The sequence below is a fragment of the Mesocricetus auratus genome, unplaced genomic scaffold (genome assembly GCF_017639785.1).
Source record: "Mesocricetus auratus isolate SY011 unplaced genomic scaffold, BCM_Maur_2.0 Super-Scaffold_100003, whole genome shotgun sequence".
Classification (NCBI taxonomy): domain Eukaryota; kingdom Metazoa; phylum Chordata; class Mammalia; order Rodentia; family Cricetidae; genus Mesocricetus; species Mesocricetus auratus.
In genome coordinates this window covers 26,069,378-26,083,066 of record NW_024429188.1, presented here as the reverse complement: position 1 = coordinate 26,083,066, position 13,689 = coordinate 26,069,378, and positions in this window count along the sequence as shown.

Here is a 13,689-nt window from a genome sequence, read left to right as displayed (position 1 = left end):
ACCAAGAGTAGACTAATGCCTCAGAAAGACTTTTGGTGCTGAAGCTCAGGGATACAGCATTTTAAAAGGCAAACTCCACAATTACATCAATTTTAGATGAGGGTCAGAGTAACCTTGCAACATTTGTTTTGGCAGAACATAGCAGTTATATCAGATACAATATGTCAATTTTGATCTGAACCTTTTCAGTTATTTTAGTTTATGTTTAGCTTGTACAGACATAATTATTTGGGTTAATGTATCTGGACCATGGTCAGGGTCATGGAAACCCCAAATGTGTCATTAAGGGATGCAGCTGTGGGGTCGATAGAGGGCTGAGAAGTGTCTAAGCAGACAGAAAGTGGAGTTAGGACAAAATGGCATTATGTTAGTCACTTCAATACAATGATTATCTGTAAAAGGAATACAACTGGACTGTTGTAATATTACAGGTGTTGGGATGTTAAGATGGCATCAATATTATAGGTGGAGTACCAGAGTACAGAAGGCAGACATCTGGGTTGCTTTATTGAGTGAGACGAGCATATCTCAAGCTTCTACCTAGACATGTTGTGAAATCTGAAGGATTGGACTGCCAATAATTCCCATGAGGCCTCTGATGTGCTCTTCATTTGATCCTGGGTACCTACATAGTGATGTGCAAGAGTTTCACTCTGCCACTATTGATTCTCCTCTCTCTTAGACTCTTCTACCAAGTCAACATGGAGACTCCTGGTGTTCCCTACATCTATAACTCATACCAGAAGCCAACAATCACAGTAGCTATGAATGCGGTTTCTGATTATTAGATACCTAGAGAATCAATGGCATAGGAAGTGGAACCAGGTTCAAACAGACAGTATGAAATGCATAGAGACTCAGAAAATCATCTACCTTACATTTCTTTATGAAATTCCCTGTGAGCTGGGACACTAATTTCGTTGTGTGGCTTTTATGATTTCTCTGTGGTTCACAAACCCTCCATGCAGTGCTTCCTGCCTGAGTTGAGTCATGCCCTATTAGAACTTCATGGTTGGTAAGCATCAGCTCACCACATGAACTCATGAGTGTTTATTGTTCTTGGTGCTGGAATCCATTTCTTCTTCTTTATGTTCCATGGAGTATGCATTGTGTGTTTTTTCCCATCTCTCTGGGTCTCCTTGTTTCTGTCTGTCTGTCTGTCTCCTTCCTTTCCTTTATTTTTATCATCTGGCATGTGTATCTCCTTACTGATAAGGGTATGAGATCCCAATTCACCCCCATTTCTTTAACTTTCCTAAAATTAAAACTCTATACCTTCTGAGTTTATATATTAATTTTATATGTGTGAGAGAGAATGAATGCACACCCCAGCATGTGCATGGAAGTCAGAAGAAAAGCTTTCAGGAGTTGTTTCTCTCCTTCTACAACATGGGTCTCAGATATTGAATCCAAGCTGTCAGGCTCTGTAGAAATTGTGCTTACTTACTAAGACATCTTTTAAAAATATTTAAAAAGATTTATTCATTTTATTTCATGTGAGTAGTGTTTTGTTGTCATGTAAGTATGTGCACCACTTGTGTGCCTGGTACCCCAAAGAGGCATTGGAATTGGATATAGACAGTTGTGAGGCATCATGTGGGTGCTGAGACCTGAAACCAGGTCCTCTACAAGAGCAACAAGTGCTCTTAACCACTGATCCATCTCTCCAGAATCACCCACTAAGCCATCTTGTCATCTCTGCTCTGAGCATAGGTTCATATTTTGAGGTTTTAGTCATACTCTTCTCTTATATTCTCCAATTATTAGTTTTGATTCACTTGGAGCTCCTTCAGTAATGCACCTAGGGTCTTTATAGATCAATTTTGGGGAAGGTTGTTGTGGTAGGTGAGATATTGCATAAGGAAGAGATTTATTGCTGTATGTAATATACACCTTATTATCTCTCTGAACTTTGTCATATATTTTCATTAATGTAGAACCTTGTACATGCAGAATCTTGTCACACAAATAGATTTTTGGTTATTTTATTTGACAATAAAATTCTGTATGCTTGTGATATAAAACATGTTTTAGAATATGTATATATTTTTGTGTGGCTCAGTTGTGCTAATTAATGTATGGTTTCCTTGTATGCTTTTATGGTAAGAATATAAAGTTTATTCTTAACTGTTTTCAAGAATATGTATTTTGTTAATATACTTATTATGTTGAATAATCCCTGGAGTTTGTTCCTTCCATATTATGGAAATTATATATTTTTTGACTAACATCCTAACATCTTTTAGATCATCAATTCCTTAGAAATCACCATTTTATATTTGTTTCTACAGCACTGTCACTATGATGAAATAACTTGAGATCATCAGTCTTAAGGGAGGAAACATTGATTTTTTTTATGGTCTCAGAATGTTTGATCTATGGCACTGGTTCTCAATCTGTTTACATTACAATTCATAACAGTTACAAAATTGCAGTTATGAAGTAGCAGTGAAATAATTTTATGGTTGGGGATCACCATAACATGAGGGATTGTATTAAAACATAAGGAAAGCTGAGACCAACTGGTCAATGGCCAGCTGAACCTATTGCTCTGTACCTATGGTGTAGTAGAACATCATGGTGAGGAACATGTGGGAGAGCAAAGCTGCTTACCTCATGGTGACCAGGAAATGGAGAATGAATGAGAAAATGGCCAAAGTACAAATTTTCCTTCAAGGACACCCCTCCAATGATATGATTTCCTCCTAGTAGGACCACCTCTTGAAGTTCCACTACATCCCTGTAACATCATGCTGGGATCACAGTTGCACCATAAGGTTCATGATCCTTTGTGGGACATTCAACATTAAAATCATAGCAATAGCTTTATAGAGCCATTTCCTATTTGTTTTTTTTTCTGAGTTTACTGGGTTTTATTCTTTAAAATTTTCCTGGCTTAAATTTGACCAGATCAATGTTGGTTCACTGTGCTATTTACAGTATCCCATAATTTTCATTAATTAAAATAAATTTGCATCAGGAAATTTTATGACCCCTTTGTGTCTCTTAGTCTCAAGATCAAGAAAACAATCTATCATATAGCATGAATTTCCATGCCATGGTCCACTAGGGCAGTTCAGTTATAAAAACCTGTGTGTCTCATAGTCAGCCGAGATCTCAATAAAAACCTCACTTACCCCTGAGCTAACCTCCCTGTATGTTAATCCTGTGACTTTTTGAGTTTTACTTTGATTACTCTGGCTTTCAAAATTTTCTTATTTGACTAGCATATGAGAGAAAGGGCAAAATGAAGGTGAAGAAAAGAAAAGGTGTATGATAGAGGGTAAGTAAGTCAGTTCCTGAGGTGCAGAATTTAAAGGTAGCTAGACATGGACACCAGGTGGACATCAGGAATGTGTTCAGTGCCTTCAGGCACTGTGTGAAAAGATCAAATATGTAACCTTGGGTTCACCTGGCACTGTGTCTGTTTTAGTAAACAGGGTTTATCACGTGGAAAGACTGGAGGAGGGAAGTAGGAGACTTGAATTGGGATGGTGAAAAGAGAGCCTCAGTTTAATTCCCAAAGCTGGAACATTTCCATTTATTTCAATTTTTGAAATATTGCATTGCAATGCTTCTTCTCTGGATGCATTGCTCTTTTGCCATTTCTCTGACTTCACAGCAGACTATATTTTCTCCTAGTTCTGATCTTGTAGTCAATAATGCCAGTTAGAAACAGAGAAAGGAGAGACAGAGACAGAGAGAGGGCATGGGGGAGGGAGAGAAAGGGAGTAGATTGCTAGGGGTGGAGGGAGAGGTAGGTGGCTAAAGGAGCTTACTACTCTTTCAGAGGACCAGAGTTTAGCTCCTAGCATCATGTCAAGTGGTTCATGGCTACCTTTAACTATGGCCCCAGGGGTTCAAATGTCCTTAACTGAACTCTGTAGGCACCTGCAGCCACATGCACACCTGCATAACACATATGAGTAAAAGTAAATGTATATTTTAAAAGAGTAACTTTTGAGAGATTTGTGAAATTTGAAATACTCATTTTTTCCACAGATTTTATAATATGGTGAGGATGGTGTGTTAGGAAGAATGCTGGAATTTCTTTTGGAAACTTCTATCTCAGTGGTTCTCAATCAGTGAGTCAATACATTTGATGGTCAAATGACACTTTCATAGGGGTTGCATATCAGCCATTCTGCATATAAGATATTTACATTAAGATTTGTTTTTTTTTGGTTTTTTGAGACAGGGTTTCTCTGTATTGTTTTGGAGGCTATCGGTCCAGCCCAGCCTCGAACTCACAGAGATCCACCTGCCTCTGCCTCCCGAGTGCTGGGATTAAAGGCGTGTGCCACCATCGCCGGGCTTACATTAAGATTTGTAACAGTAACAAAATTAGAGTTGTGAAGTAGCACTTAAACAATTTTATGGTTGGGGGATCAGCACAACATGAGGAATTGTATTAAATGTTCACAGCATTAGGAAGGTTGAGAACCACTGCGCTGACTGCTTTCAAGTTGGTGGTAACATTGGAAGCGAAACTGTGAATATTCTAACACATTATTGACAAGGCAAATTATAGGGTATGCAAACTATATCATAATAAAATGGTTACAAACAAAAAGGAGAAACAAAAGAAAACATAGTGTGCACCTTAGATAACACTAACATCTCTTCAGTGATGGATAGAAGCCATTTGAGTACATTATAAATGCATTAAAAATTGAATAGCGGTGGGGCTGGAGAGAGAGCTCAGCAGTTGAAAGCAATGGGTGTTCTTCCATAGGACACAGGTTCAGCTTCCAGCACTCATAGAGAGGCTAACTCCAGTTCCAGGGGATCTGACACCCTCTTCTTGTCTCTGTGGACCCTGTATTCACATGATGTACAAAAATACATTCAGGAAAATGCTTATACACATACAATAATTTTTTAATAAAAAATACCAAAGTCGCAAGCTCCAGACAGATTCTCCTCTTTCCACTCAGCTATCAGATCCTGAGCTGGGATTCTGGTTTAGGTCTAGGATTTACAAGAGAAGGGCAATACAATTTCCAGTTTTCCTTCCAGTCTCTCCACAACAGTTCCTCCACAAGTAATGGGAAATGGACCCTCAAGAACATATTCCACTTGGAAGGGACTTGCTTAATCTATGGATTTGGGGCCAATGAAGAATCCATAGGTCTGTAAAGCCTGAGTTACATAGCTTTCCAAGATAAGCTAAGTGGAGTTAAATGGTAGTATATGATTCTTTTATTTCTGTCTGCTCAGAGAATTCAAGGAAAATGATCTGTGAAATAAATATTGTTGAATTAGTACCACACAATAGAACTATTCTGGCTCCTTTTATCATTAACTTATCTTTCTTTGGTTGAATATATATTATCTTGTTCCTCCTAAATCAAGTGTATTTGAGCTCATCCATCAATTGTATGTATCAAACATTGGCTATATTGTTGTGTGTGCATTTTTGTGTGTATATACACATGTGCCTGTTTGTGTCTGTAGGCCAGAACAGAACCTCAAGTGTGGCTATTCAGATACCATTCACATTTTTGATACAGGGTCTTTTACAAATAGGCCTAGACTGACTGGCCAAGGAACCCCTGAAATTCACTTGCTTCTAAGATCTCAGGTATGTACCACCATGTTCAGCTGTTATGTGGATTAAGAGGGAGCAGTGTTATGTCATGCTTGCTAGCAAGCAGTTTATTAATTTATCTCCCTAACTTGTTTGTTATATTCTTCATGTTGATAACACCCTGTAACTGCAACTTGTTATGTGGAAAGCGGTGAATATAAAGGCTAGGTAGTCCACACAGTGAAATCTTCATAAAATAGTAATCATACTATTGGCAGAAGAGAAACTAATATTATCTTCTATATTTTTCATCAAGAAATCTAAGCCTGTTGTCTTCTGAAACACTTAACATGGATGTTTGATGCAACTTTTATTTCTGTTACATCAGAGATGGAACCTAGGTGTTTGGTCATACTATCTATCTATGTTCTCTTCTCTGTTGCTGTGATGAAAATCTAAACAAAAGCCCCATATACATGGTCACTGGTCAAACTGATGGAACAATTCCTCAGTGGATATTCCTTCTTCTTAGACATGTCTAGTTGAATAAAAAGATAGTACAATAGGCATCAGTATATTGCTGAGCTACATTTCCAACTCAAAACAATATTAATGGCAACCAAAAGATGAAAACAACACAGATAGTTCCTAATGGGGTCAATGAATATGAAAACTGCAGCTCCTTCTGTATCATTATTAAGCTTTCAGCATTGGAAGTAAGCTATGAATATATGCAACAACTTGAATGAATCATAGTGATATTTCTGCATAACAGGAGCAGTTTCAAAGACTTGTATACTCTATGGATATTTATACAACATTTATATCTTTGTTCTTACATATGAAATATCAATTTTGAAGTATTTCTGAAAGGCTATGAAGAGCAATATTATTCATTTGTGTTAAATCTTGTTGCCCATATATTTCTCCTCATGATATTCAGAACTATAATATTATAGGTGGTTTTCTTACTGACTATAATAGTAACTAATGCCAATCTTTCATTTATAATCATACATAGTCAGTGTAATTTAGGAAGTGGTACAAACATCAGCCTTGATATTTTTTTCCTGATAGCTTTTCATCCCTGACAGAATGTGACCTTGCCATCACAAAGGGAGAGTTGTGAGTCACTGTAAGACAATATGTAAAGTCTTTGTGGAAGAACTAAATACGTGTGACATTTCAGATGGATTCAGAGTGTTTCTTATGACTCTTTACTTAGCCTTTCATTCTCTCTAGGTGCAAAAATAGAAGACAAAAATACTTAAATTAAAAGACCATTGCACACACAAATTCTGGGTAATTAGCAATAGACAGTTTTTAGTCACAGGCATGAAACAGGGAAGTCAATAAGTAGGGAGGCACTGTCTCCCTAATGTCATTTTCATGTGTATTCTCTCAATTAATACAACTTCTTGTGTGTGAATACACTTCATTTGAAAAGACATAGTGGGCTCAGAGAAGAACTTGCATGTGTATGTTAAACTCCCAGTAATTTATTCACAGGAAATGCCTATCTGAAAAGAAATAGGAAGGAAGAAGGGAGAATAGCAGTTGGTTTTGACTGTAATAAAATCTGGCCTGGAGGGAGTTGGTTCTGAGTGTAATAAAATCTGGCCTGGAGGGAAGGAAAAATAAGGTTGGATAGACACATCCTAGAAACCCAGTAACTCTCAAGAGATTCACCCAAACCATTGCAGTCTAAAAGGTCTGAAGCAGAAGTACATTGATAAAATCAATCCAATAGTCCAATAAGAACATTTGACAAAAGCCAGGTGCTGGTGGTGCACTCCTCTAGTCCCAGCACTCGGGAGGTAGAGGCAGGCAGATATCTGTGAGTTTGAAACCAGCCTGGTCTACAAGAGCTAGTTCCAGGACAGCCTCCAAAGTCACAGAGAAATCCTGTCTCTAAAAACCTAAAAAAAAAAAAAAAAAAGAAAGAAAGAAAGAAAGAAAGAAAGAAAGAAAGTCTGGAAAAACTATGAGGAATCCAAGTATTAAGTATTTACCTAACTTATAGTATACATAATTCTGTATAAAATACATATATAATTTTTATATATTTTATTTAATGTTTTACACATGTCACTTTCAGTTCTCTCTCACTCCCTTCCTCCCCCACCCCCCAATCCTCCCAATCACTCACCCCCACTCCAACCCCCTCTGCTCCCCAAGGAGGGCAAGGGCCTCCATGAAGGAATTTCAGAGTCTGTCACTTCATCCTGGGAAGGGCCCAGGTTCTTCCCCATGTGTCCAGGCTGAGAGAGCATCCCTCCACATGGTATGGGTTCCCAGAGTCCTTCTGTATGCCAGGAATAAATACTGCTCCCATCTCCAAGGACCCACAAATTGCCAAGGCCTCCTCTCTGTCACCCAGGTTGGGTGGGAGGGTGACTGGATCAGTCCCATGCTGGCCCCTCAGTCTTCAGTCGGGGGTCCATGTGTTCCCCCTTGTTTAGGTCGGCTGTCTCTCTGGGTTTCGCCAGCCTTATCTTGATTCCTTTGGTCATCACTCTTCTTTGCAATTGGGTTCCAGGAGTTCAATTTGGTTCACAGCTGTGGGTGTCTGCCTCTGCCTCCATCAGCCACTGGATGAGAGGTCGAGGATGGCATATAAGGTAGTCATCATTCTCATTATCATAGGACGGCATTTAGGGTAGCCTTAATGCCAGTTGGTGTCATACTTGTAGATCTGTGAAGATCTCACTAGTGTCAGATCTTCCTCCAACTTATACTGGCTCCCTCTTTTATGGTATCTCCCATCATTTTTTCCACTGTTCTTACCCTGGCTGAACGAACCTTCCTGCTCTCCCATGTCCTCCTCTCCCCTCCTCTTTTCTCCCTTTCTTTCTCCCATCTCCTTCTACCCTCCCCTTTTCCTCCCAATCTAATTAGGAGATCACATCCCCTAACCCTTCACAGGGTTACCATGCATATCTCTCTTAGGGTCCTCCTGCACTCCAGACTCTGGCGGTGGGATTGTGGGCTGGCAATGCCCTGCTCCATGTCTAAAATATACATTTGAGTGAGTACATACCATGCTTGTCTTTTGTGACTGGGTTACCTCATTCAGGATGGTTTCTTCTAGTGCCATCCATTTGCCTGTAAATTTCAAGATTCCATTTTTTTTTCTGCTGAGTAGTACTCCATTGTGTAAATGTACCAAATTTTCTCTATCCACTCTTCAGTTAAGGGTCATTTATGTTCTTTCCAGGTTCTGGATATTACAAATCATGCTGCTATGAACATAGATGACCATATGTCTATATTGTATGAGGGTGCATCTTTTGGGTATATGCCTAAGAGTGGAATTGATGGATCTTGTGGTAGACTGATTTTCATTTTTCTGAGGAATCTCCATACTGTCTCCAAAGTGGCTGCACAAGTTGGCAATTCCCACCAGCAATGGAGGTGTGTACCCCTTTCTCCACATACTCTCCAGCAGAAACTGTCATTAGTGTTTTTCATTTTAGCCATTCTGACAGGAGTGAGATGGTATCTCAGAGTTGGTTTGATTTGCATTTCCCTAATGGCTAAAGATGGTGAGAACTTTCTCAAGTGTCTCTTGGCCATTTTGGACTCCTCTATTGAGAATTCTCTGTTTAGTTCTGTATCACATTTTTTAAGGCTTTTGAATTTTTTATTATCATTTTTTATTTTAATTTTAAATAGCTTGTTTTACATGTCAATCTCAGTTCCCTCTCCCTCCTCTCCTTCCGCACTCCCCTTCCCCCCCCCCCACCCTCCTACCCTATTGCCAAATCCTTCCACATAGGGGATATCTAGAGTCTGTCACTTCACTCTGGGTAGGGTCCAGGCACTCCCCTAAGAGTCCAGGCTGAGAGAGCATCCCTCTTTGTGCTATAGGCACACGATGACTGTTTGTATTCCCGGGATAGACACTAATCCACAACTCTGGGCCCCATAGGTTGCCCAGGCCTTTTCGCTGACACTCACATTTGGGGGGGTCCAGATCAGTCCCATGCTGGCCACCCTACTGTCGGTTTGGGGTCCAAGAACTCTCCCCTGTTCAGATCAGCTGTCTCTGCTGGTTTTGCCAGCCCAATCTTTGCCAATTTGCTCATCACTCCTCTCTCTCTGTCACTGGGTTCCTTGGGTTCAGTTCAGAGACTTGCTTCTTGAGTTCTTTGTAAATTTTGGAGATAAGCCCTCGGTCAGACACAGGGTTTGTGAATATCTTTTCCCATTCTGTGGGATTTTTAAAGTATGACCTGGTGATTCTTTGGATTTCCCCATTGTCTGTTATTATATCCCCCTTTTCATTTTTTTAATTTATTTTTTTATTTTTTACGAGATAGGGTTTCTCTGTATTGTTTTGGATGCTGTCAGTCCAGCCTGGCCTCGAACTCACAGCGATCCACCTGCCTCTGCCTCCCGAGTGCTGGGATTAAAGGAGTGCGCCACCACCGCCCGGCTTCCCCCTTTTCATTTTTGATTTTGTTAATTAGCATGTTCTTTCTCTGTCTTTTAGTTAGGTTTGATAAAGATTTGTCTATCTTGCTGATTTTCTCAAAGAACCAACTCTTTGGTTCATTGATTCTTTGTATTGTTTTCTTTGTTTCTACTTTATTGATTTCAGCTCTCAATTTGATTATTTCCTGGCGTGTACTCCTCCTGGGTGAGTTTGCTTCTTTTTGTTCTAGAGCTTTCAGGTGTTCTGCTAATTCTCTAGTGTGGCAATTCTCCAGTTTCTTCATGTGGGCACTTAGTGCTATTAATTTTACTCTTAGAACTGTTTTCAAAGTATCCCAAAGGTTTGGGCATGTTGTGCCTTTGTTTTCATTGAATTCTGGGAAATATTTTATTTCTTTCTTTATTTCTTCCTTTACCCTGGGGTGATGCATTTGAGCATTGTTCAATTTCCATGAGCTTGTGAGGTTTCTGCAATTTCTGTTGACATTGGTTTCTAATTTTAAGCTATGGTGGTCAGACAGGATACAGGGGGTTATTCAGTTTTTTTTGTATCTGTTGAGGTTTGCTTTACTGCCCAGTATGTGGTTGATTTTAGAGAAGGTTCCATGTGGTGCTGAGAAGAAGGTATATTCTTTTTTTTTGTTTGGGTGGAATGTTCTATAGATGGCTCTTAAACCCAATTGGGTGATAACTTCTGTTAGTTCCATTGTTTCTTTATTAAGTTTCTGTCTGGTGGACCTGTCCAGTGGTGTGAGTGAGGTGTTGAAGTATGTGGGGTTTAATGTGTGATTTGAGTTGTAGTAATGTTTCTATTATGAACGTGGGTGCTTTTATATTTGGGGCACATATGTTCAGAATTGAGACTTCTTCCTGATGGATTTTTTTCTATGATGAATATGAAATGACTTTCTTCATCTCTTTTGATTAATTTTAGTTTCAAGTTTATTTTGTTAGATATTAGGATAGCTATACCTGCTTGCTACTTACATCCATTTGATTGGGAATGTCTTTCCCCAACCCTTAACCTTGAGGTAACATCTGTCTTTGAAATTGAGGTGTGTTTTTTGTATGCAGCAGAAGGATGGATTCTGTCTTCATATCCAATTCTGTTAGCCTGTGTCTTTTTAAAGGTGAGTTAAGACCATTGATGTTCAGTGATATTAATAGTCATTGATTGTTGATTCTTGTTTTCTTTGGATCTGTTTTTTTGTGGTGGTTTTATGTGTGAGTTTTTCTCCTATTTCTGATTTCTGGTAAAGTTAGATTATCTATTGCCCTTGTTATTTTGTGTGTAGTTAACTTCCTTGGGTCGGAGCTTTCCTTCTAGAACTTTCTGTAGGGCTGGATTTATGGATACCTATTGCATAAATCTGGTTTTGTCATGGAATACCTTGTTTTCTCCATCTACATTGATTGAGGGTTTTGCTGGGAATAGTAGTGTGGTCTCTTAGTGTTTGTAGAACATCTATCCAGGACCCTCTGGCTTTCATAGTTTCCATGGAGAAGTTGGGCGTAATTCTGATAGGGTTTGCCTTTATATGTTACTTGGCCTTTTTCCTTTGCTGTTTTTAATACTTGTTCTTTATTATGTATGTTTGGTGTTTTGATTATTATGTGGCCAGGGGACCTTTTTTTTTGATCCAGTCTATTTGGTGTTAGTTAAGCTTATTGTAGTTTCATAGGCATCTCCTTCTTCAGGTTGAGAAAATTTTCTTCTATGTTTTTGTTGAATATGTTTTTTGCACCATTGAGCTGGGTTTTTTCGCCTTCTTCTATATCTATTATTCTTAGATTTGATTTTTTCATTGTGTCCCCTATTTCCTGGATATTTTGTGTTAAGGGTTTGTTGGATTTAAGACTTTCTTTTGTCGATTAATCAATTTTCTCTAGTTTATCTTCAGTGCGTGAGATTCTGTGTTCCATCTCTTGTATTCTGTTAGTTATGCTTGCATCTGTAGTTCCTGATTGTCTTTTTAGCCTTTCGATTTCCAACATTACCTCGGTTTGTGTTTTTCTTATTGTCTCCATTTCGGTTTTCAGTCTTGAACTGTTTGAATTGTTTCCTTCATCTATTTGATTGTTTTTTTTTCTTGGCTTTCCTTGCTTTCTTTAAGAGATTTATTGATTTCTTGCATTTTTTGGTTTGTGTTTTCTTCCATTTCTTTAAGGGAATTTTTTCATATCCTCTTTGAGGGCCTCTATCACTTTCAAGAGGTTGCTTTGAAGGTCATTCTTTTCTGTTTCATCTCTGTTGATATATTCAAGTCTTGCTGGTGTAGAGTTTCTAGACTGGTGGTGTCATACTGGTTCCTCTGCTGTTGGCTGTATTTTTATATTGCCTTCTTCCCGCCTTTTCTTTCAGTGGGAGCTCGTGGGGCCTCTTCCTCTCCTGGTGAGTTTCCAGTGCGTTCAAGCAGGTCCAATACTTCAATGGGTGCACGTGGGTCTGGGACACTCTCAAGCACAGAACAGAGGCCGGAGGATACTAAAGTCTTGAGCACTGGGAAAGGACCTGAAGATACTGAAGACTGAGGTGTGGGCAGACTCAGGGTGATCCTTCCGGGAAATGCAGGTCCTCTCTAAGCACAGAAAACACCCAGCGAGACAGAGCTGAGGATGTAGGTAGTTGGGTCTCAGAGCAGGACCACCACTCACCTTAATCACCAGGAATGGACTGGAAGACACAGGTGTGGGCAGATTCAGGGTGGTCCTTCCAGGAGGTGGAGGTCCTCTCTAGGCACAGAAAACGTCTAGGGAGATAGAGTCGCTTTTGTAGGGAATTGGGACTCAGTGCAGGGCCCCCACTCACCTTAAACACCAGGAAATGACCAGAAAACATTGAAGACTGAAGTGTGGGCAGACTCAGGGTGCTCCTTCTGGGAGGGGCAGGTCCTCTTTAGGCGCAGAAAATGCCCAGGGAGACGGAGCCTTGGGATTTAAGGAGTTGGGGCTCAGAGCAGGGCTCCCACTCACGCTGAGCACCGGAAAAGGACCGGAAGACACTCATACATATATAATTTTGATTAACTATTCTCATCTGGGCTGACAATGCTCCCTCCAAGATCCAAAGACCACCTAGCAAATCCCAGTACCAGACATGAGAAGAATTTTTCTGAGCTGCTGGCCAGGACTTTCCAAGAGATTCCCAAGGTATACAGTCCATTATTGTTATTGAACTTCCCCAAAGGTGGAAGGTAATTCCCTATTGCTGATGACCCCATGCATTTCAGAAACAGGACTTGGAGACCCCTGATATGGAAAAGACTTAAAAGCCCCCTCTCTGAGAACTAGGTTTTATAACACCAAAGGCACCATGAAAGCTTCCAAAATATGAAGGCAACCAATAGTCCTATTCAGCTAAGATGCTTATTGACCACATCAAAAATCAACATGACATGATAACCCTAAGGGTGCAGTAGTGACATACATACCTTGGCAGTAACCATCAGCCTTCAAATTGGACTTAAATCCAACTCAACTAGATGGAAATCAATTCTGGTACTTGGAACCTAGCTAAATACTCAGTTTTGGTCATGGAGTTTTGAGAAAAATGTTTAACTAACATTTTAGTAAACCAGCATAATTCATAACATCAATCTATATCCTTATACCAGCAGATAAATGTAGTCTTCACCTGTTGAGTGCAACTTTTCCTTGCCAGCCGCTTTGGTTTTTCCCCACCAGTCACCTGGGCTCTGCCATGTTGTAGTCCCCAAATAACA